This window comes from Macaca nemestrina, chromosome 8, assembly GCF_043159975.1.
Source record: "Macaca nemestrina isolate mMacNem1 chromosome 8, mMacNem.hap1, whole genome shotgun sequence".
NCBI classification, from domain to species: domain Eukaryota; kingdom Metazoa; phylum Chordata; class Mammalia; order Primates; family Cercopithecidae; genus Macaca; species Macaca nemestrina.
Genome location: NC_092132.1, coordinates 148,570,518 through 148,592,322, shown reverse-complemented (window position 1 = coordinate 148,592,322; position 21,805 = coordinate 148,570,518).

The window sequence follows — 21,805 nt, the reverse complement described above, 5'->3', positions numbered from 1 at the left end:
TTTACTTGCATATTTTAATGCATTTCCCACATAGGCTATTGGTTGATGTCTCCATGTTGGTGCTACTTAAAGATGCTTAATATGTGTTCACTGATGGCAGAAAGATGGCAACAGAAATGTTTTCTGTAATACATTTGTCTTCCACTAAAAGCATTGATATGAAGAAGAAAGAAGGGAAGATATTAATTGAGACATTGCTTTATCATTCGCAGTACACTGCCTTGCATTTCTGTGCCATACAGAGATCTCCGACTCACTCGTGAATTAGCAACACCTCTCTCGGAGGAAAATGTGGCCACTCTGTTCTTCAAAGTGGTTTCTCTGATGTCATCTTTGTCGAAACCCTTCCATCAACCTAAGAGCTCCCCTCCTGTATTCCATTTCTACCTTCGAATTTACAGATATGGAGCCACTAGATCTCTACTTCTTGTTCTACTCATATGATGAATCTGTAACTATTCTGGACATTCCAATGTCCTTTTAGGAAAACAGTGGAATATTTAAATTATTTGCCATTTATTGGTTTCAAGTACATGGTATGAGAGATTTAGGAGACTTTTTGAAGCAGCATATAATTTTCTTTGTGTGCATAGTAATCATTTTTTTTCTTGGTTACTTCCTGTGTTTATAGAAACATGCTTATTTTATTTGGGTAATGATTAACCTTAATATAAAAAAAGAAACTGAAAATACAGGAATTTAAAATGTTTAGTAAGAATAATTATATTATAGTTAGAAAGGAAAACCTGTTAAGTGTAATGAAAAGTTGCACTAATAATTTGTGCTTAAAGTTTGCATTTTGATTTTCAGCCTCTCGTGTGTGCAGAAGACTCAAGTATGGGTTTGCTGTATTATAAACAAAATGAAATCAACCTGGAAAAGATTAATACCTATGTGCTTGGAATATTCCCTCCTAACCAACGCATCTAGAAGCTGTATCAACTGGGAGAATTCAGTGAGCAGATAGCTTGATTATCTAGTTTCAGAAGATTAAATTTAATAGTTCTGCTATGAGAATATCATGGAATGGCTTCAGAGCTTTCTTTATTTTCTTTCTTGGTCAGGTCATAGCATCTTTATTCCCTCATGATCTTTTTTTAATCTTTAATTCTTTTTCATCATGAGTTCCATTTTAGCTTCGAAGGCTGATTCTTATCTTATTCCAAATATGTTTACCAAGTACCATTCATCAAAACAACGACCACAAAACTTTCCCATGTAAGCGACTCTATAGCTTAACCAAGAAGACAAACAGTAAAATGATTATTTGCTTACAGTTAGTCTGAAAGGCACTTTGCTTGTCTCAGCTGAGCACATTTGCTGATGCATGAGGCTGGCAGAGGCTGCGGTGTGCGGTTTTATCAGCAGCAGCACCCATTCTAAGCCAATAGTCTGCGTCTTTGATCATTTGCTCCAAGTTTTGGAGTATCATTGGAGACTGCCTTGAGGTATGCTCTTTGGATTATAGTGCTAGCATGAAAAAAATATTTTGGTCTGCCTGTCAATTGGTGGGACTTCTCCTCTCCCCATAATAAGCTGGGACTATGACAAATTCCTGCCCTGCGTCAAACATCCAAGTCTCTACATTCTTTGTAGTGAACCTCAGAGAGGATCTGTGGTCAGGTTTGGAATAACTACAAGCTTTATCATGCCCTGAAGGCACAAGTCAAAGGAGGACAGGGCAGGAGCTTGCCCATAATGAGGAAGCTTGCAGAGCACAGGAGGGGAACCTGTCGTCACATGGCTCCGGGTTTCTCCTTGAAGATAGTGAGGTTGTCTGTGGGGTCAGAGAGAAAAGTTGACATATCAGACAAAGAGATGGCAGGTGGTTCCTGCTTCCTCTGTGCATTTCTGAGTGCCCTTTGCCCCCTGCATCCAGGGACCCTAAGGACTGAAGGGCTGGGGAGGGGGCCGTGCACTTAGCATTTGCTGGCTCTCCTAGTTGGCCAAGGCTTCGCTAATGCTTTGACTTTCTAGACTTCAAACTGTAGGGATCTCCTGCATGTGCCTACTCTTCCTTGATCTTGGACACAGTCCCCAGGATTAATCTTGCATTCTCCTGACCTTGAATATCTTCCAGACACCTCCTGAGCCAAGCTAGCTATTTAGCCTTGGCTTTCCTTGCATGCTGGTTGCTACATAACTCAATGATAATGATGATGAAATTTATATCTTAGTAGCAGTAGTAGTACAGTGATATCTTCTTCTATTGAACTATTACTATGTTCCAGACCCTATTCTAAGTGCTAAACAGGTATTAGCCATTAATTATTTCCAAAAAAATTTTGATGTTGCTGTTACCACCACTTTCCCAATGACAAAATAAAGTACAAATTAGGCTAGGTAACCAGTCCAAGGTTATATGATGAGTAGGTGGCAAAGATGAGATTTGACCCCAGATATCTTGGGTCCAGAGTTAAGGCTTATTTACTCAGTGTTTTATTTCATTCCTTTTTGGGATTTTTATTTGATTGACTCATTTACCTAATAGTTGTTAATTATTTTCTGTGTGCCTATGACATGTAAATACAAATGACCTCTACTTTCAAAGACTTTGTATTTTAGTTTGAGAAAAATAAGCTGCTTTCATGGAAATTTTAATACTCCGTTAGGTACCCAATTTGTTTTTATTTTTTCTTGGAACACCGCTTAACACTCTGCTTTGGATGAGATATTTAATGTCTATAAACCTAATTTTCTAGTCTGTAAAATGGACTTCTCACACACTTTGGCTTTAAATGAAACAACATACATGAAAGCACTTTGCAAACTGAAAAGCTATACATATGCCATATGCTGCAGTAATGACACTGTGGCTTTTTATGTGTAGTCCTAAAACAGATAAGCCACTTCTCCTCTTCAACAGTAGAGTTTGTCTTTTTAGCCACTCATTCCAAACGTATTTTTTGAGTCCAACAGATTGCTAGAGCTTTACGTACCCTTTAGTTTAATCCTCATAGCAACACGGTCTATGTTCTCCCATTTTTAAGATGCTGTCACTGAGAATCAGGAAGGTTAATTAATTTGTACAGAGGTATGCTACCAGTAAAGGAAAGAGCCGATGAATCCACTTTATTTATTTTTTTTTTTATTTTGAAGCTGTGTTTTTTCCCACCGTGTAAGACATCTTCTTTTTGTCAGATTAGCAGTAAAGCTTCCTTTCCTCGGGGATCTCACATTATCCAAAACATGAAGGGATCATACCATGACTAGAATATATACGTTAAGAAAACAAGGCAGAGAGGGTGACTAAATGCTGCTTTAAGCGCAGACTTTGGAAGAGAGGTGAGAGTTTATTTAGCTCTTTGCTGTAGCCAGGGTTCTTGGTTCTAGAAAGAACCAAAGCTTAGGTGGAGATGGATCCAAGAGAGTGACGAGGGGCAGACACCAGGGGTGCTCGGGGAGTGAAGCTCAGGGAGCCCCTTGTGGCCATAGAGGCTGTGAAGGGTAGCTCCATCAGGGCTGCTGTGGACAGAGCTCAATGATGGAAAATGACCTCCTATGGTTTCCGCTTTCTTTTCATGTCCCTCTCAAGGTTTAAGACCTCTAGAAAGGAGGCCTGAGGTTCTAAGCTCATGACGTGAGCTCATGTTTACTATATCCCCACTCAGGGACAGGTGGGTGCAGGCTCTCAAGGGTTCCACAGTGAGGGATGAGAGCCTGTTGTTTGCTTACAAAGAGACTGTATGAAATGAGGGAGACTTAATTCTTTAAGAAGGGTCTGGGTGCTCTTAGCAAGATTACTGATGCCAGGGAGCAGGAAATCAACAAATGTCCGTCACTGCTTTAAAGAAAATGAACAAGAGCTTCCTAGTGAAAGAGGAACACCATGGCCTTCTGAGAAGGGTCAGAAAGTGGAAGCTTCACTGAAGCACAAAAGAACATGTTTCATTTATTGGGAGAAAAAGATGAGTACCACTAAAGGATCATGCACTTGACAAACTGGGTAGGTTTCAAGTCTGGGAAGGTCAATTGAATTTGGGAGAGAAGAACCTTGTATTCGAACATACTTCAGGGACTATTGTGACAGGCCATGAGAAGTGTTTAGGGGTAGAGCATTTACATGACATTGTTTCCTTGCAATTGGTTGTTAAAGACCCCTGTCTCCCTTGGCAGTGTTGAAGAGCAGACAATGAAGCCAGCCCAAATGCATAAGCCCAGCCTATAGACGTCATCTTTTCTGATGAATTGTCCCTAATAGCTAGAGGATTTGTGACGTCCTCCAAGGGAGCATAGAGCAGATCTCAGAGGAAGCCACCACGCACAGACGTGCACATTCTTTTCAGTCTTCTGCACCTTCTTACAATTTATGTGAACTTTGAAATTTTCTTCCTGGTGTGTCCACAAAAGATACATGTAATTGTTGAATTAGAGGGACAATGGATGACTCACGTAATATCCGTTTCCTCCTTCTTTTTACTTGTAAACCCTTAATTTTGTCCCTGTGCCCGCCCTCTCAACACAGATGTATACACAGCAAGGATGATGCTGTGCCCAGTTTCAGGGTGATTCAATAAGCCAGTCATGGCAGTCCCATGACTGTTGTCACCCACGTATTTAGGAGGGACCCAGTGATTTTGAGGGGATGATCCTGGAAAATTGTTCCTTGTTCTTGAAAGAGAGACGGGCATGTATCAGTCTCCTTTTCTGGGCATTTTTGTGTCTGCCATCCTCAGAGCTGTTGTTATTCTTTGACACTGGGGAGGTAGACTGAGGGGAGGCTCCTAGGGTGAACATAACAGCAAAAACTAGACAGAATCTGGAGGTTTGATTCTTCATGACACCTTTGAGTCTCTGTATTCAAGCCTGGGAACCTTTGGACATGTTATCTGCTGCCATGTGAGATGAACTTCTCTCTCGAGGCAGTGAGCCCAGGCCTTCAGGTGCCAGTTCAGGAGAAAGCATCCTCATGACTTTGCCTCCAAATCCTCAGTAAAGCAGGGGCTGCGGGAAGGTGCACAACCTTAATCTCATGAATTTCTGTTTCCCTATCTTCACAACACTTCTGTGGACCCTGAGATAATTCAACCCTCCATTTGAGAAATTCAGAGCACCACCTTCTTTATGGCGATAGGTAATTTGAACTTAATGCATATACTTACAATAAAGTATGTAAAATGTAAACATCAAATATGCTTTCACGGGATACACGTAATACATTCTCTTTCTTTTCTGTATATATACGAGTATAACTGGGTAGGAGCTGTCTGTCTATTGACCAGACTTAATTTAAACTTGGGGGGATTATATTCAAGTTACCTGCAAAGGAAAAATGTGTTTTATGTGAATAAACATGTGTTTTACATGAATAAACATATGTTTTGTGAGAGCTAGTTATTTTCCCCAAAGTCTAAAAATGTGTAAAGTACATTCTCTACACAATGTAAGCAAGTTGTTTTATGTGTGACATCTGAAATCGGTGTTTCACCGTACTGCTCAGTTCAGCATCTATGCTAATTTTCCAACGAGGGCTTTGATATGTGATGGGGAAAGGAAGGGCCACTGGGGCTCTGTGGAGGCAGCTATGGAAGGCAAGGAAGGTTTTCTCACTTTCTTTTTCATTGTCCTGTGCCATTTTTTTCTCTCTCTCAATTGCTCTCTTAAAAAATAAATAAGATACTTACTTGCATTATGCAATAGAATAAATTTTCTTCTGTGAGTTATGAGATTTGGCATGATGAGAAAATTGTAATATGGTCATTTTATGGACATCAATACATATTAATTCTGACATTCTGACATTTCGTAGGGCTCCCTTACTTTTTTTTTTTTTTTGAGATGAAGTTCGCACTTGTTGCCCAGGCTGCCATCTTGGCTCACCACAACCTCCACCTCCTGGGTTCAAGTGATTCTCCTACCTCAGCCTCCTAAGTAGCTGGGATTACAGGCTTCCGCCACCACACCTAGCTAATTTTTTATTTTTTATTTTTTTTATTTTTTTTATTTTTAGTAGTGATGGAGTTTCTCCATGTTGGTCAGGCTGGTCTCAAACTCCCCATCTCAGGTGATCTGCCCGCTTTGGCCTCTCAAAGTGCTGGGATTACAGGCATGAGAAACCGTGCCCGGTCTGGCTTCTTTACGTTTTTATATTTGTTTAGGAGTTAGGTTATATATAGAGCACCAGTAATTTTGGAAGGATGTAAAGAAACAATTTGAATTGAACCCTAAGTCAGTATTTGAAGGCCAAACATGAAAGTAAATAGAGTTTTACCTAGTCTCTAGAAATTCTGTTTGAGATTTTTTTCTTATTTTTTCTTAATATTATTTTATGTGTGAATGGAAAGAATTTTTCTTATTATTTTTATGTTTGAAATATTCATTTATAGAGTATGAAGCATATGGGTTTCTGTTTAATAAGAAATCGATATTTTCATCAACACTTTTTTTGTTAACTGTCCTTTAAGTAATATTTTTAGATATGACAGATGGAACATAATCAAGAATGAACAATTTCTGTTCATGTGTGGCCGGAATTAAGCTCCAGTTAGAAATTTCAAATGTCTGGAATTCACAAGGTGCCTTCCCAGCTTCATTCCCCACCTGTACCTCTGTTTATGGCTCTCTTGCATTTTTACCTCTAAAATACTGGGTGTTTGTTTGTTTTGTAGCTTTAGTTAGTAGAAGGAACACTGGTCTTTGAGTCTGAATTCTAGCCCTATCACATTCTAGTTTTGATCCTAAGATGATGTTTGAGTCTGAGTTTCTTCCTTAGGAGAAAAGATATGCTGCAGCTTCACAAGGTGGTTAGGGTTGGTTAGGGGATCAGCTCACAAAACCTATGGACAGGAACAGAATAGAGCATTTAGCACAAGGGCGGCCATAGCATGAATATTTGCTGAATATATTTTCCTAAATGTGGCATCAAGAATCGGCAACCTAAAAGAGCTAATGAACTCTCTAATCCATCATCCTGATTTTACAGACAAGAAGACTCCACCCCTGAGAAGAAGAGTGAAACACCAGAGGCCTCAAAGGAACCCAGTGACAGGGCAAGGGCTAAGGGCCAGTCCACAGTATATTTGCATTTACCCCAGGAATCCATCAAAATGCCAATTGCAAATTAGCCTTTCAAAGCACTAAGCAACTTAATTACTTTCCAAAATTTAATCTGATGGTCTGTTGCCAACTCACTGCTGAATCTAGGCATTTCCTGTTTCATAAAATATAATTATTTGTGTACTTTGGGTTCATTGATGAGAGAAGCATTATTGTTTTGGGGAGAAAGGAAAGGTTTCAAATGAGCCAGACATACTCCATGGGTATGGAATTACTTCTACATTCTATTAGTATCTTCTTCAAATACCCCTACCTGGTTCAGTACCAGTTTAAACAGCACAATTGCTTTTTTCATGGTTTCAAACTGGAGAAACTTGGAAAAGAAATTTTAAGAAAATGTTAAGAAACACTCAACTTGAAAGACAGTTGAATGGTATTGGGATTACTACTGATATGGGTGTCTTAGATCCACTCTTCACTAACTTGTTGATTGTAAAGGTCAGTAAACTTTGCTAAACTGTGGTCTCTTCATCAATATCAGGAGATTGAATATAGTAGCTGTTTCTATTTTGAGTCTGCAATACATTATCCCTTAAGTTTTGAAAATTAGACCAGTTCTAGATCCTTAAGGAATCGCCACACTGTCTTTCCACAGTGGTTGAACACATTTACATTCCCACCAACAGTGTAAAAGCGTTCCTATTTCTCCACAGCCTCACCAGCCTCTGTTGTTTCCTGACTTTTTAATAATTGCCATTGTAATTAGCATGACATGGTATCTCATTGTGGTTTTGATTTACATTTCTCTAATGACCAGTGATGATGGGCTTTTTCTCATATGTTAGTTGGCCGCTTTGACCCAACAATTCCATTACTGGGGATATACCCAGAGGATTATAAATCTACTATAAAGACACATGCACACGTACGTTTATTGTAGCACTATTTACAATAGCGAAGACTTGGAACTAACCCCAATGCCCATCAATGATAGACTAGATAAAGACAATGTGGCACATATATAGTACGGAATTCTATGCAGCCATAAAAAAAGAATGAGTTCATGTCCTTTGCAGGGACATAGATGAAGCTGGAAGCCATTATTCTCAGTGAACTAACACAGAAACAGAAAACCAAATACCACATGTTCTCATTCATAAGGGGGAGTTGAACAATGAGAACACATGGACACAGGGAGGGAGGCATCACACACCAGGACCTGTTGTGGGGTGGAGGGCAAGGGAAGGGAGAGCATTAGGACAAATACCTAAAGCATGTGGGGCTTAAAACCTAGATGGTGGGTTGATACATGCAGAAAACCACCATGGCACATGTATACCTATGTAACAAACCTGCATGTTCTGTACATGTATCCCAGAGTTTAAAATAAAATAAAAATAAAAAAGAAAGTAAGATTGGACCTTCATAATACATAGATAGGCACATCAAAGAAAGAAAAGGAAATTTACAATACTAAGTGTGTGGGTTGTGTGTGTACGTGTGTGTGTACCCTGTTTTAGAATAAACGTTGTTGAAAGAAATGTTCATCAGAAGACCGGTTAGTCTGGAATCATAGCAAAGTTGCTGACACAGTGATGGCAGGCCCTTCCAGCATGATATGGTGGACAAGGAACAAAAGCCACACTACTTTGACTATACTGGTCTCATCTGTAATGCCTCTACTCTTAGATGTCAGGAAGGCCTTGCCTCAAGTTATTAAATACATAGTTTATTTCTCCAGCCGGTAGGAATTCCATACTTATCAAACACAGTGCTAGTGACGATTTGATTTCCCATTTAGTTCTGTGGATGAGTCAGTTATTGCTCTGCTAATGCTGTATAAAAAAAACCACACCCAAAAACATGTGGCTTATGATAATATTTATTGGTTCTTACTCTCATGTCTAAGGGGTGACTATGGACTGGTTCTTTTAGGCTGGGCTCAGCTGGGTGACTCTGCTTCAACTTGCAGAGCTGGTTAGACCTGCTTCTTGCAAAATTGATTCTGGCTGAAGAGGCAGCAGCTTTGCAGGGAAAGCTCTAATAAGGACAACGCAGGGCACAGATCGCCAACCCAGCTCAGAAACACAGGGTAAGTTCCTGCTAGTGTCACATCTCCTAATGTCCCACTGGTGAAAGCAAGTGAGTGGACTTGGAGCAGGCCAATAGACTTCTCTTAATGAAGGTCAGAGGGGAGGGGTGAATGTTTTGAATAATATGCAATCTTCCACCGTCTGCCTAGAGAAATGATATTCTGGTGACTCAGGCATGAATATCTAATTCTCAGATGCCACCAGAAAACAGAAGCTTGGTTACTATGAAGTTTGTATTAAAAGTTATCCTTTTGGTGGCACTTAATCATTCTCATCTGCCTCCAATCTCTGTCACCACTAAAGGCCAGACCCCAGACTTGTTACAGTCATCCAGAAGCGCATTGCACCCTGTGTATGTGCTGAACACAGAGAACTTAATTCTACCTCTGGAGACAGCTTCCAGACTGAATTTGCAATGTGGGTATGTGTTTCCTCTGTGGCTCTGACTCCATTCTGCGGAGACAGGATCTCAGAATACCTGTATGAAAGCAGTGAATCACACGAGTGAGTGAACGCTACTATAAAAACAGTAAAAACATGAACATGATTATTTTTAAGAGTGAGATTGAATAGTAAAGAATAAAAAAAGATGTCATTATTTTTGGTAGTATTTATGGAATTTTATAGCTCATAAATTTGCAAGAATCAAGAACTATTTTTATTGTGTTCTCATGTGCCCATCCTGCTGCCAATGTGAGAAGGGACGACTCTCTTCTGGGGAAGATGAAACTGGGTGGATGGTAGAGTTTGAGTTTAGATTTTCTGGCAAGCATGTTATGAGATAGTTTTAAAGAAGTGAGTTTTAGTCATCATTTTGCTATTTTATAGGACTGTGAACTCAGGAAACATAATTTACTTTTCTGGGCCTCAATGACCTCGATTTAAAATGAGGTGCCATTGTATTAAAGGATGTCATATAACCTTCCACCGGTACTGATAGCCTGTGATTTTATTCATCTCAGATTACATGGTCCGGTGCCACATTTTGCAGCTCTTATAAAAGAGAAAGCAAAGTAAATGCTGGCCCACGGGAATAAGAGGCAACAGCTCGGGTGTCTCTGCTATAGAACATATCTGGGACCTTAGTCTCGAACTGTAGTCAACAGAAGCAGCGTTCAGTCTCACCTGCCTCCCAACTGCCTCTGACCTTTCTCCCCCACAAACATGGGGCACACCAGCGACTGAAGCCTCAGGGATGGATGACAGACTCCTGCCCAGAGAGGCTGCTACCTCAGGGAAAACTTGCAGCTCTTTTTAACCTCTCTGTCAACTCGTTAACTGTACTTACTTATCTTTATATATATATATATATTAACTCACCTCTATTCCTGTAACTGGCATGTTTTCCATCTTCTGAATGGACATGAAGAAGCGTAAAAGCGTGTATCTAGCAGAGGGTACCGAAGCAGCCATTGATACAAAGTCATACAAAAGTGTTCTTCAGATTTACAGGAGGGGATGCAGTTTTAGGAAGTGCAACTTCCATGGGACTCAGAGGTGGAATTCACAATAGGACGCCATGGTCGACACTTCCATTCTTGTATGTGGAATAAACAACCTCTTTGGGGAGCCACTTCCAAGGAGAACAAAGAGGCGGGCAATTGAGCTGTGATTAGGATGGAGAAGGAAAAAAAAGTCACCTTTTTGGATTTAATGAATAAACCTTTTCCATTGCTGTGTGTTATACTCATTTCCCTCCATTCACTACCCAACCTCTATCCTACCAAGATCTAGTGTATTTCCTATTATCAACTCTCTCTTCACTATGTGTTCGCCTCGGAGAGGAATGAATAAACACGGAATGAATGAGTATGACTTTAGGAGGAAAAAAAGGCATATTTGAGCAAATGTGTCCATTTTGGTGAGTCACAAACCCTGCCATTGACTCTCTGTTCAGGTTTTTCATTCGTCCAGTCATTTCGGTATGTGCTGTAAGCCTTACAGTCCATTTTCTATGAAAAATACTTGATAACTGATAAAAATATGTATTTGTGTGTCATTTGAATTATTCCCATTGATTTTTTCCTCTTTCTTTCTGTCTCACTTTTGGAATCCTTTGCAATTTCCTCTTAATGTGGAAACTTGTTGGAATAACTGTTTATTTATATTTTAAAAGACCCATCAGTAGCTCTCTCTAACTCATGTTTTGAACCCGTTCGGAGAACTCACCCTTTGGAAATAGCTGCATAGTTGGGTTTCTGCTAACAGCAGAATTTGATTTGCTCCTACACCTTCATGTTTTGTTCAGTGCCCTTTTAAGTTTGGCAAAATTACTTTTAATTATCTCTGCTGCTTCCTTTAATAAGTAGCTTTGAGCAGTTTCCAAGGGCCTCCTCTAATCTTTCTGCGTGAGATCACTCTTGCCTTTCGAAAACACATTACCAGGAGACACTGAAGGCAACTTGGCACTATTAAATTTTAGTCACACTTTCAGCCTGGGAGCAGGGGCTTGCTAGGTTAGAAGTAGCATCTGCTTGAAACAGAACTTGGCTTATTTTGGGAATTTAAGCATGCAGCTGTTGTAATAGTCACAATGGTAAATCCACCTTGTACCCTCCCCCCAAATTACAGGGTTCATGGTGCTTACAGCGCAAAAATAAATGTCAACCTCTTAGGTGCTAAGAGATCATCTGAATTGTTTCCTCATTTATTTTGGAACCCATTTTATTTTATTTTATTTTATTTTATTTTATTTTATTTTATTTTTGTTCTAAGATACAGTGATACCACAGGGAGAAACTTTAGAGGCAACTTATTAAAAACAAACAAACAAAAAAACCAAAAGCCAAAAAACAAAAAGGAGGTGCTCAGTTTGCAGGTGAGGAAAACACACATTGGCTACCTCAAAGTGACAACTTGCTTAACATGTCAAAATTCCACCTCCCAAAGAACTCAAATGCCCTAGTTGAAATTTTATGAGTTTTATACTTTTTTTCATTTACCTTGATAAGACTGGTATATTTAAGGAAAAAGAACCCAGCACACTCAATTTAATAAGCAACTACTGGGTACCAACAATTGGATAAATAATTTACTGAAAAATTTGACTCATTTTATTTGTTCTACTTCAGCATTTTTCCTCTGTGTCTAAAAACGTCACTGTATACTCCCTTCTCCTCAGTGTAAGACGAAGACTAATCTTCTCTGTAAGACCATGCTCTTTGTTTTTAATATTGGCCACTGCCACTGTCCTTTCCTGACACCTCAGGATCCAGAAATTAGCCCTCTCTCTTTCAATCTTTCCTTCCCTCTGGAATCCCTCTTTCCCTCTCTCTCTCTCTCTCTTCTTCCCCCACCCCATCTCCCTGTCTGTCTCTCTGTCTCTTCCCCCCATCCAAATACACTTCTCTCCCTTATCCTAAAAATACCATGGAATAAGCTAACAACATCTATAAAATGAAAGTCAAATAAATATTCCCAATTACCCACTCAATATTTTCTGCATTGGCTTTTTTTCTTTTTTCTACTTTTTTTTTTGTGGAATGCTAGAAGATTATATTGAGGCTTAATAGGTGAACCTAAGAGACAAAAATGACTATATATTTTTTCTAAGCATATTGTTGAGAATATTATTTATCATAATACATGGCATTTTAGAAAAGACCCATATGAGAGAACTATGGTTAGTTACATTGATAATGGTTATGCTGTTTCTAAGTAATTGATTTGTCTTTCTTACGAACAATCTTTTGAAAATAGTCCCTTTTTCTTGGTGACAGTTAAATGCTCAGGACTCAGTGTGCAGCTTACCCATATACAAGTAAATATACTAAATAATGTGCACTTTTTCATTAGACCCATGCTTAGCTTCATTTCATGATATTATCTTTTCTCTGATTTTTTAAAGACCAAAGTGAATGTCAATAAATACATACAGCTTCTCTTTCCCCTTCATAGTCATGGCTTAACAATTAGCTTTCTTTCTAACTCCTTTAGATATTTTTATCCCCACAGATCTTGAATTCTATGTTCTCTCTCTCTCTCTCTCTCTCTCTCTCTCTCTCAAATTCCTCTATCTATGGTTCCTGTAGTTGTCTGGGGTTTTTTTGTTTTTTTTGTTTTGTTTTGTTTTGTTTTTTGTTTTGCCTCAATGATTATACCTCTTTCCATATCCTTACTTGGTCTTGTTTGGCTTCTGCCTATATTCTGTTATTAATCTCATCCATTTCCATCGTACTAGTTACTTCAATGGGAATAACTTACAGATATTATTCTCAGCCTATGTCTTTTTTCCATAGATTCAGTCCTAGCTATCTTCTAGGTGTCCCCATTTGAGATTCTGATGATATTCAATTATTGATCAACAGAACTCATTCTCTTCTTTTATTAAATTAAAAAAAAAATAGAGATGGAATCGCACTATGTTGCCAGGCTGGAGTGCAGTGGTTAGTCACAGGCCTGAGCATGTACACTACAGCCTGGAATTCCTGGGCTCTCGCAATCCTCCCACCTCAACATCCCAAGTATCTGGGACTACAGGCACTCATCGTCATGCCTAGCTCAGAACTCACCATCTCCTCCTGCAAACCTGTGCTTCCTTGTTTATTTTTGTTAATTTTTCTTAACACTCTTCTTACATTCAGATTTCAAGACCAACTTTGATTTTGCATAAATTCTGCCATTTAGTTATTCCTTTCCCTACCCAGCTCTCTATTCTTTATCAAAGTGAGAGCCCTCATTAAGTTATACAATGGCTACTACATACCCTCTCCTTCCTCGTTTACACATTGCTGCCAATTAACCATTATTCACTCATAAATAAATGACAGTTGCATGGCATACTGGGATGGAGCTGGGCATGAGAGTCAGATAGACCTGGGTCTGAGTCCTCACTCTGGTTCTTGCTAGTGCAGCTAAGTCATTTTATCTCACAATATAGCTTTAAGTTTGGTTGCAAAAGCCATGATGGGGTTGGTTATGCCTAGTAACAAATCAGTGCTTAAAACAATTTGTTCTTTTGTATGTTACATATCCGACATGAGATGATTGGGGATTGTGTCAGGGAAAAGGGAGCACTGTGTTGTTTTGCAATGACGATTAAAGGCTGCAGGCCAGAAGCAATGCAGGTCCCTTCTGTACCATTTCCTTGGCCAAAGCAAATCACACTACTCTGGTATATTAGTCAGCTTGGGCTGCTGCAACAAAATACCACAGACTTAACAGCAGGAACTTATTTTCTCAGAGTTCTAGAGGCTGAAGGTCTCCAATCAAAGTGCCAGCCAATTCCGTTGCTGGTGAAGCTACGCTTCTTGGGCATCTCTTCCTCTTCTTAAAGACCACTGGTCCTATTGAATTACAGCTCTGCCCTTATGACCTGGTTTAACCTTAATTACTGCCCGAAGATCTATCTGCAAATACAGTCACATGGAGGATTAGGGATTCAACATGAATTTTGAGAGAACACAATTCAGTTCATAGCATTCTGCACTCCCCAGATCCATGTCTTTGTCAGGTGCAAAATATATTAACTCCATCCCTAAAGCTCCAATATTTTAAATCATTAGAGCATCAACTCTAAGGTCTAAAGTCCAAAGTCTCACCTAAATGGTGTCTGAATTAGATATGGATGAGAGTCAAGGTACTACTCATCTTGAAGCAAAATTCCTCTCCAGCTGTGAACTTGTGAAACCAGAAGGGTTCTGTGCTTCTGATATGATTTGGCTGTCTCCACCCAAATTTCATCTTGAATTCTAGCTCCCATAATTCCCACATATTGTGGGAAGGACCCAGTGGGAGATAATTAAATCGTGGGGGCGGTTCCCCCATACTGTATGGTAGTGAATCAAGTTTCATGAGACCCGACGGTTTCATAAGGGGTTTCCCTTTTCACTTGGCTCTCATTATGTCTTGTCTGCCACCATGGCTTTTGCTCTCTGCCATGATCGTGAGACCTCCCTAGCCACGTGGAACTGTGAGTCCATTAAATCTTTTTCCTTATTAATTACACAGTCTCAGATATGTCTTTATCAGCAATGTGAGAATAGACTAATACAGCTTCAAAAATATGATGGTGGAACAAGCATGGAACAAACATTTTTATCCCAAAAGAGAGAAATAGAAAGGATGACAGTTCCAAAGTAGAAGTAACACCTATCAAGGTAAACTCCATCTGGTCTTAGGGTTCCAGAATACTCCTCTTTGGATGCTCTGCCCTCCAGGCCCACTGGGGTGGTCCCTGACCCCATAGTTATGGGTGGTGGTCTGGATCTCCAGGCTCTGCTGAGGGCACCACACCCAGGACTCCAGGCAACAGCAACTTGCTATGATGAAGGACAGATAATGGGCTCACGTTTTGAAACTGAGGGGCAACCTTGGTGGTTTCTGAATTGCCTGTGGAATAATGCATTTCTTTTGTTGGAGAATAGCACACATACACACCTGAATAGCAGCATCATCCTATTGTCTGGTCCTGCAGAAACTAAGAGGGCCAAAAGAAAGGCTTCTATCATCTCCTTCTGTCTCTGTTCCCTTTGATTCAAACTGGGCATTTCTCTGCTGATATAATTCCATCTCTATTCCTAGATGCTACTGATATGTGATCAGGTCTATGATTCAACCCATACTAATCTCCATATCAAATGATTGTGTCGACACGCCCTTAGTGTTCTCTTCTGTACACACTTTCTCTCCTTTTTTTTTTTTTCTTAATATGGATAGGCTGAGAATTTTCCAAATCTTCAAGTTCTGTTTCTTTTTTGCTTAATAATTTCTTCAATTTTATCTCTCTGTGTTTTACTATAAGCAGTGAGGAGAAACAAAGCTACTCCTTGAATGCCTTGCTTAGAAATATCCTCAGCTAAGTATCCAACTTCATGGTCTGCCTTTTCTACATCCCACAAAACAGTAGAACATGAACACAATTCAGCCAAGTTCTTTGCCACTTTGTAACAAGGCTCATCTTTGCTCCAATTCTCAATCATGCCTTCCTTCTTCTCTTTCAGAACTCACAAGAAGCACCTTTCATATTCATATTTCCACTATCATGATGTTCATGATTTTTCAATGTATTTTCTAACAAGATGTGTGCTTTCTGTCCATGTCTCCTCATTTCTTTCTGAACCCTCACCAGAATCACTTTCAATGCTCATATTTCTAACAACAGGTGATCACGGTTGTCTAGGCTTTATCTGGCACACACATCAACTTTCCTCCAGCACCACCCATCACCCAGTTCCAAATCCATTTCCACATTTTTAGACAGTTGTTACAGCAGCACTCCAATTTTAGTACCAAAATCTGTATTAGTCAGCCCAAGCTCCCATAATAAAATACCACAGACTGAGTGGCTTAAACAACAGAAACTTATTTTCTCACAGTTTTGGAAGCTGAAAGTGCGAGATCAAGATGTTGGCCAATTTGGTCCCTGGAGAGAGCTCTCTTCCAGGCATGTAGATAGCCACTTATCCCCATAGGCATTTCTTCTCAGCATGTGTGAAGAGAGAGAGAGAAGTTTGTCTTGTCTTTTTTTTTTTTTTTTTTTTTTTTTTGAGATAGAGTCTCACTTTTGTCGCCCAGGCTAGAGTAAAATGGCATGTTCTTGGCTCACTGTAATCTACACCTCCCTCTTGGGTTCAAGTGATTCTCCTGCCTCAGCCTCCTGAGTAGCTAGGATTACAGGCACACACTACCACGCCCAGCTAATTTTTGTATTATTAGTAGAGACAGGGTTTCACCATGTTGGTGAAACTGGTGTTGAACTCCTGGCCTCCGCCCGCCTTGGCCTTTGTCCTCTCTTTAAAAGGACACCAGTCTTTTAGATTGTGGCCCCACCATTGCAACCTCATTTAACGTTAATTATCTTTCAAAGCCCTATCTCCAAATACAGCCACATTGCTGGTGATGGCCTCCACATAGAATTTTGAAGAGTCACAATTCAGTCCATAAGACATGGCTAACTTCAAATGCTGGGAAGACTATACTGATGACTCCATCAATCGCAGGCTTAGGCCTGTAATTAGAAGGGACGTATGCTATGTCTGAGCAGTAGCTGTGCAAGCCATTGTGTTCTATTCCCTCGTCTAAAGACTGACATTATTCTGATAGAATCTTCCCCTTCAGGCTAGAATAGAATGATGTGGAACAGCATTTCTGCTGAAGGGATTGGTATATAAATATAAAATAAACTTTTGTTATTCTAAGTTATTAAGCTTCGGGGATCATTTCTTATTACAACGCGACCTAGAAAAAGTTGACCAAGAATTTTTAACAATTCTTGATAGTACTTATAGTCATAGACGTGGCTACTATTGTGCAGCCAGAATGGAGGTGTTATAATCTGTATGATTCTGGAAGGAATTTTGTAGCAGTTACCAGATTAATGTTTCCTCATCAGAACCATGACTATATGGATTTCTCTGCTCAAACCCTAGAATAGTCTAGCTTTCTTAGTCTTTTTCAATATATTTTGTTTTTACTTTGACCACTTAAAAATGATTATTAACCTCAGACATTGACTTTATTATCAAATTCAATTGATATTTTAATGACTTCAGTTTCTTTGCAATTTTGTAATCTTCAACATTTTTTCCTAAATACGGTTTCCAATCTGTGTCCTTTAAGGCCTCCTTTGCACTGTTCTTCCCTTCTTGAAAAGGTGTTTGATCCCTCAGGTAGATGACAATGTGCATGACTCAAATTTCAATAACATTGTAACTATATAGCTGTCATCAGAGACAGCATTTTGTTATATAAGTTATGAAGATGCCTATCTCTTTGACAGAGATTCTGTGTATAAAAATATTGGCAGAACCTTGAAAAAGTTAAGGATACTTCACAGATGCTGAATACAGGAACAACTCTACATCCAATGTTGTATTAGATACTAAAATAGGTAGAACCTCTTTAAGTATCATTCAAAAGTAAGCAACATTCATTTTCTATTGCATGACTGCCTATTGAACAGAGCCCTTGTGCAAGTCACACAGTCCATCATCAGAGTTTGTTAGCTTAATATCAAATATCAAATGCATGCAGAAGGAAGATGAAGTAAGTGAAAGATCGTGACAGGGTTATTCAGCTAAAAGTCAATGTGAAAATGTGATGCTGATATCCTAAACCACATTCAAACTTGTACTGCCTAGCATTTTAGGTCAGATGTATATCGTCCTTGTTTTTAAAATAAATATCTTCTATAAGTGATTCCTCACATGTCATTAATTCATACACCATATATGCTTTTTCTGGACTTTTCATTTTTGGGAACAGACCAATGCTTCCATCTCTTATTCACGTGTACTTCCTGCTCCTCTTCGGGAGTCCCTGCATCTGCCATCAGCTTTATGAGTAGGTTCTGTGTATTGGAGGCAGAAGTTGGGTCTGTTACTTCTTCCAGATGTCAGTGAAGAACATCTAGGCATCGGCCTATAATTAAATCCAACTTTGAAGGTTTCAGCCCAAGATAAGGAAAAGCAAGACAGTCTTTTAGAAATGGGCATCACACAGTAGTTTTGAAAATATCATCCATCCATCTCTCCATCCATCCATCCATCCATCCATCCATCCATCCATCCACTTAAAATTGCATCCATACATAGCATGAGAGAGCATGCATGCATGGGAGAAGTTGATTTAGATGCAAACACAGACATACACTCATTACTCTTAGGAGCACAAAGATGTATAGAAAAGCCACTGAGTAGCTTACATTATTATGGACACAAAGCTGAAAATAATATAACATCATAGGATGATTTTATTCATGCAAAAAAATCATTTACTTGACAGAGGAAGGAAAATCCACTATCAGAGTTGAAGATTTAACACACTTTTCTCAGTGACTTGAACATGGAGATTAAAAAATATATCTATATAGATTTAAATAACACTCTCAAGACTATCCCAGTTAATAGATAAACATTCTTAAATGCACACACAACATTTACCAGTAGGGACCATATGCTGGGCACTAAAACCAATCTCAATAAATCTCAAAGGTCTGAACTCATACCAAGTATACTCTCTGATCATGATGGGCTTGGAAAGCCCACGATGGGTAGGAAAGCAGTGACAAATAAAATGTATTAGTCTGCTTGGGCTGCCATAAAATATTACCACAGACTGTATTGCTTGAATGGGAGAAGTGTGTCTTGTCATAATTCTGGAGGCTGGAATTTTGAGATCAAGGTGTAAGCAGAGTTCTTTTTATCGGAGGCCTCTGTCCTTGGCTTGTAGATGGCACTTTCTCCCTGCGTCTTCACATGGTCTTCCCTCCATACTTGTCTGTGTCCAAATCTCTTCTTCTAAGGACACCAGTCATACTGAGTCAGGACCCACCCTAACAAACTCATGCTAACTTAATTACCTTTACAAAGAAGCTATCTCCAATTACAGTCACCTTCTGAGGGACTGGGGATTAGAAGTTCTACATATGAATCTGGGGAGAATGCAATTCAGTTCATGACACAAGATAACTAGGAAAGCCCCACAAACTTAAACATTTAACTGTGCATTTGAAATAGCTTTACAGGTTAAGGAGGAAGAAACATGAACTACTAGAGATATGTTGTACTTCTTAACAATAATATTACAACGTCTCAGAATTGATGAGTCACATCTTCAGGATTGATAAGAGAGATATTCATATCTTTACATGCTCATATTAGAAAACAAGAACAGTTCAAAATAAAAAATAATCTAATTTTCCACCTGAAGAAACTATTAAAATAATACAACAATAAATCCAAAGTAAACAGAAGAAAGGAAATGATAAATATACGAGAAAAAAATGGAACAGCCAACAGATAAAGGATAGAGAAAATCAACAAAGTCAAAGTTGGATATTTTAAAATGTTAATAAAATTGACAAATCTCTAGCAAGACTAGTTAGGATAACAAGACAGAAAAGGAAAATAACAGCAATGTATTTTAATGGAGAAAGAAGAATCTATTCAGAAAATGTTGATAAACTGGAAATGAATATGAAGAAAAATATTGTTTGTATCTAAATATAAATCCTAGATTGAGTGTTAAAATTAATTATAAAAATGAAAACTTTCAAGCACATTGATGGCATAGTAGAGGATTTTTGCAATCTTGCAGGAGAAAGATTTCTGAAACATAATGCAAAAGGCACTAAACATCAAAAAAAAAAAAAAACCCAGGAGAAGGGGTGAGAAACTACATTTCTTAAATACTTAAAACTCATGCTCACCAAGAGTCACCATTAGAATGGGTTAGGCAAGCCCCTGTGTAAGAGATAACATATGTAATACATACCTATCACCCACATTCACATCCAGAATACATACACAACACCTACAAATCAATAATAAAAAGCAAACAACTAAAAGGGGGCAGAAATTTTTGGCACTACAAAAAAAAAAAAAATGAATATCCAGATAAGAAGATGTTCAACATCATTATTCACTAGGAAAATGCAAATTAAAAGCATAATACAGTGCAATTTAATACCTATCAGAACAGCTACAATTAAAAAAAAAATACAGCATACAGGCAAGGATGCAGAACCACTGCCATTTGCACACATTGCTGTGAGAGTTTGAAATGTTACAAACACTGTGGAAAACTGTTTGGTATTGATTATTCTCATAAAGTTAGACAACCTACCTTATGATCCAGTAATTCCACTCCTTATTTATTCATGACCCACAAATGAAAACATGTGTTCAACTAAAAACTCATACAAGCATATTCTCCTTATAATAATCTCCACCTGGGAACAACTCATATATCCTTCAGCAGGAAAAATGGTTAAATTGTATGGTATATTTATACAATAAAGTACTACATAACAATAAAGAGGAACAAGTTCCTGATACACTCAATGAAGCACAGAAACATTACATTGAGAAAATCATGATATTTATGTGAAGTTTAAGAACACTAAATCCAGGGCCTGGTGTGGTGGCTCACACCTGTAATCCCAGCTGTTTGGGAGGCTGAGGTGGGAGGATTTCTTGAGGCCAAAAGTTTGAGGTTACAGGGAGCCATGATTGCACCACTGAACTCCAGCCTGAGCAACAGAGTGAGACACTGTCAAAAAACAAAAACAAAAAAAACAAAAAAAAACACACACACACAGTAAATCTAACCTGTGATAGCAAAAATAAGAAAATAGTTGTACCTGGGACAGGAGAAGGAGGATTGGCCACAATGAGAAATGAGCAACAATATTCTACATCTTTATGGAGATGATGACATGGTTGTATACAGTTGTTACAAATTATAAAATTGCACACTGATTTCTATGTATTTTATGACACGTAATGAAATAGTGATATAAAATAAGCATTATAATGTTTCGCTGGTGAGAAGCCATGGGTCAGAATGGGTGGGAAAAGGCCTGAGGAATGTAAAAGGAGGGTTCAGTCTCTGAGAAAGGGTGGAGTAGGTAGACCTGAGTTAAGACCAGATAAGGACTCACAGATTGAATGACAGCAGGGTGGAGCCTACGTTTGTTCAGTGGGTTTATCATGATATTAAGCGAACCAGACGGAGTGAAATAGAGACGTTCTTAAAGGGTTTTGGAAAGAAATACTCATGAGAACCACAAGCAACAGTGCTCTGGTAGGAGACAAATGATACTTGAACATGACCTATTTTGGGTAAATTAGTAAGATGAGATTAATGAGAGACGCTCTTCCTAAGAGTATTTTAGTTTGGAAATCACAACAGCGGAATATATTCATAGGTCAGGGATTGCTTGGGGTCTCTTCATCAGCACATTCTTCCCATCAGCCGACCTCCTGCCCAAAACA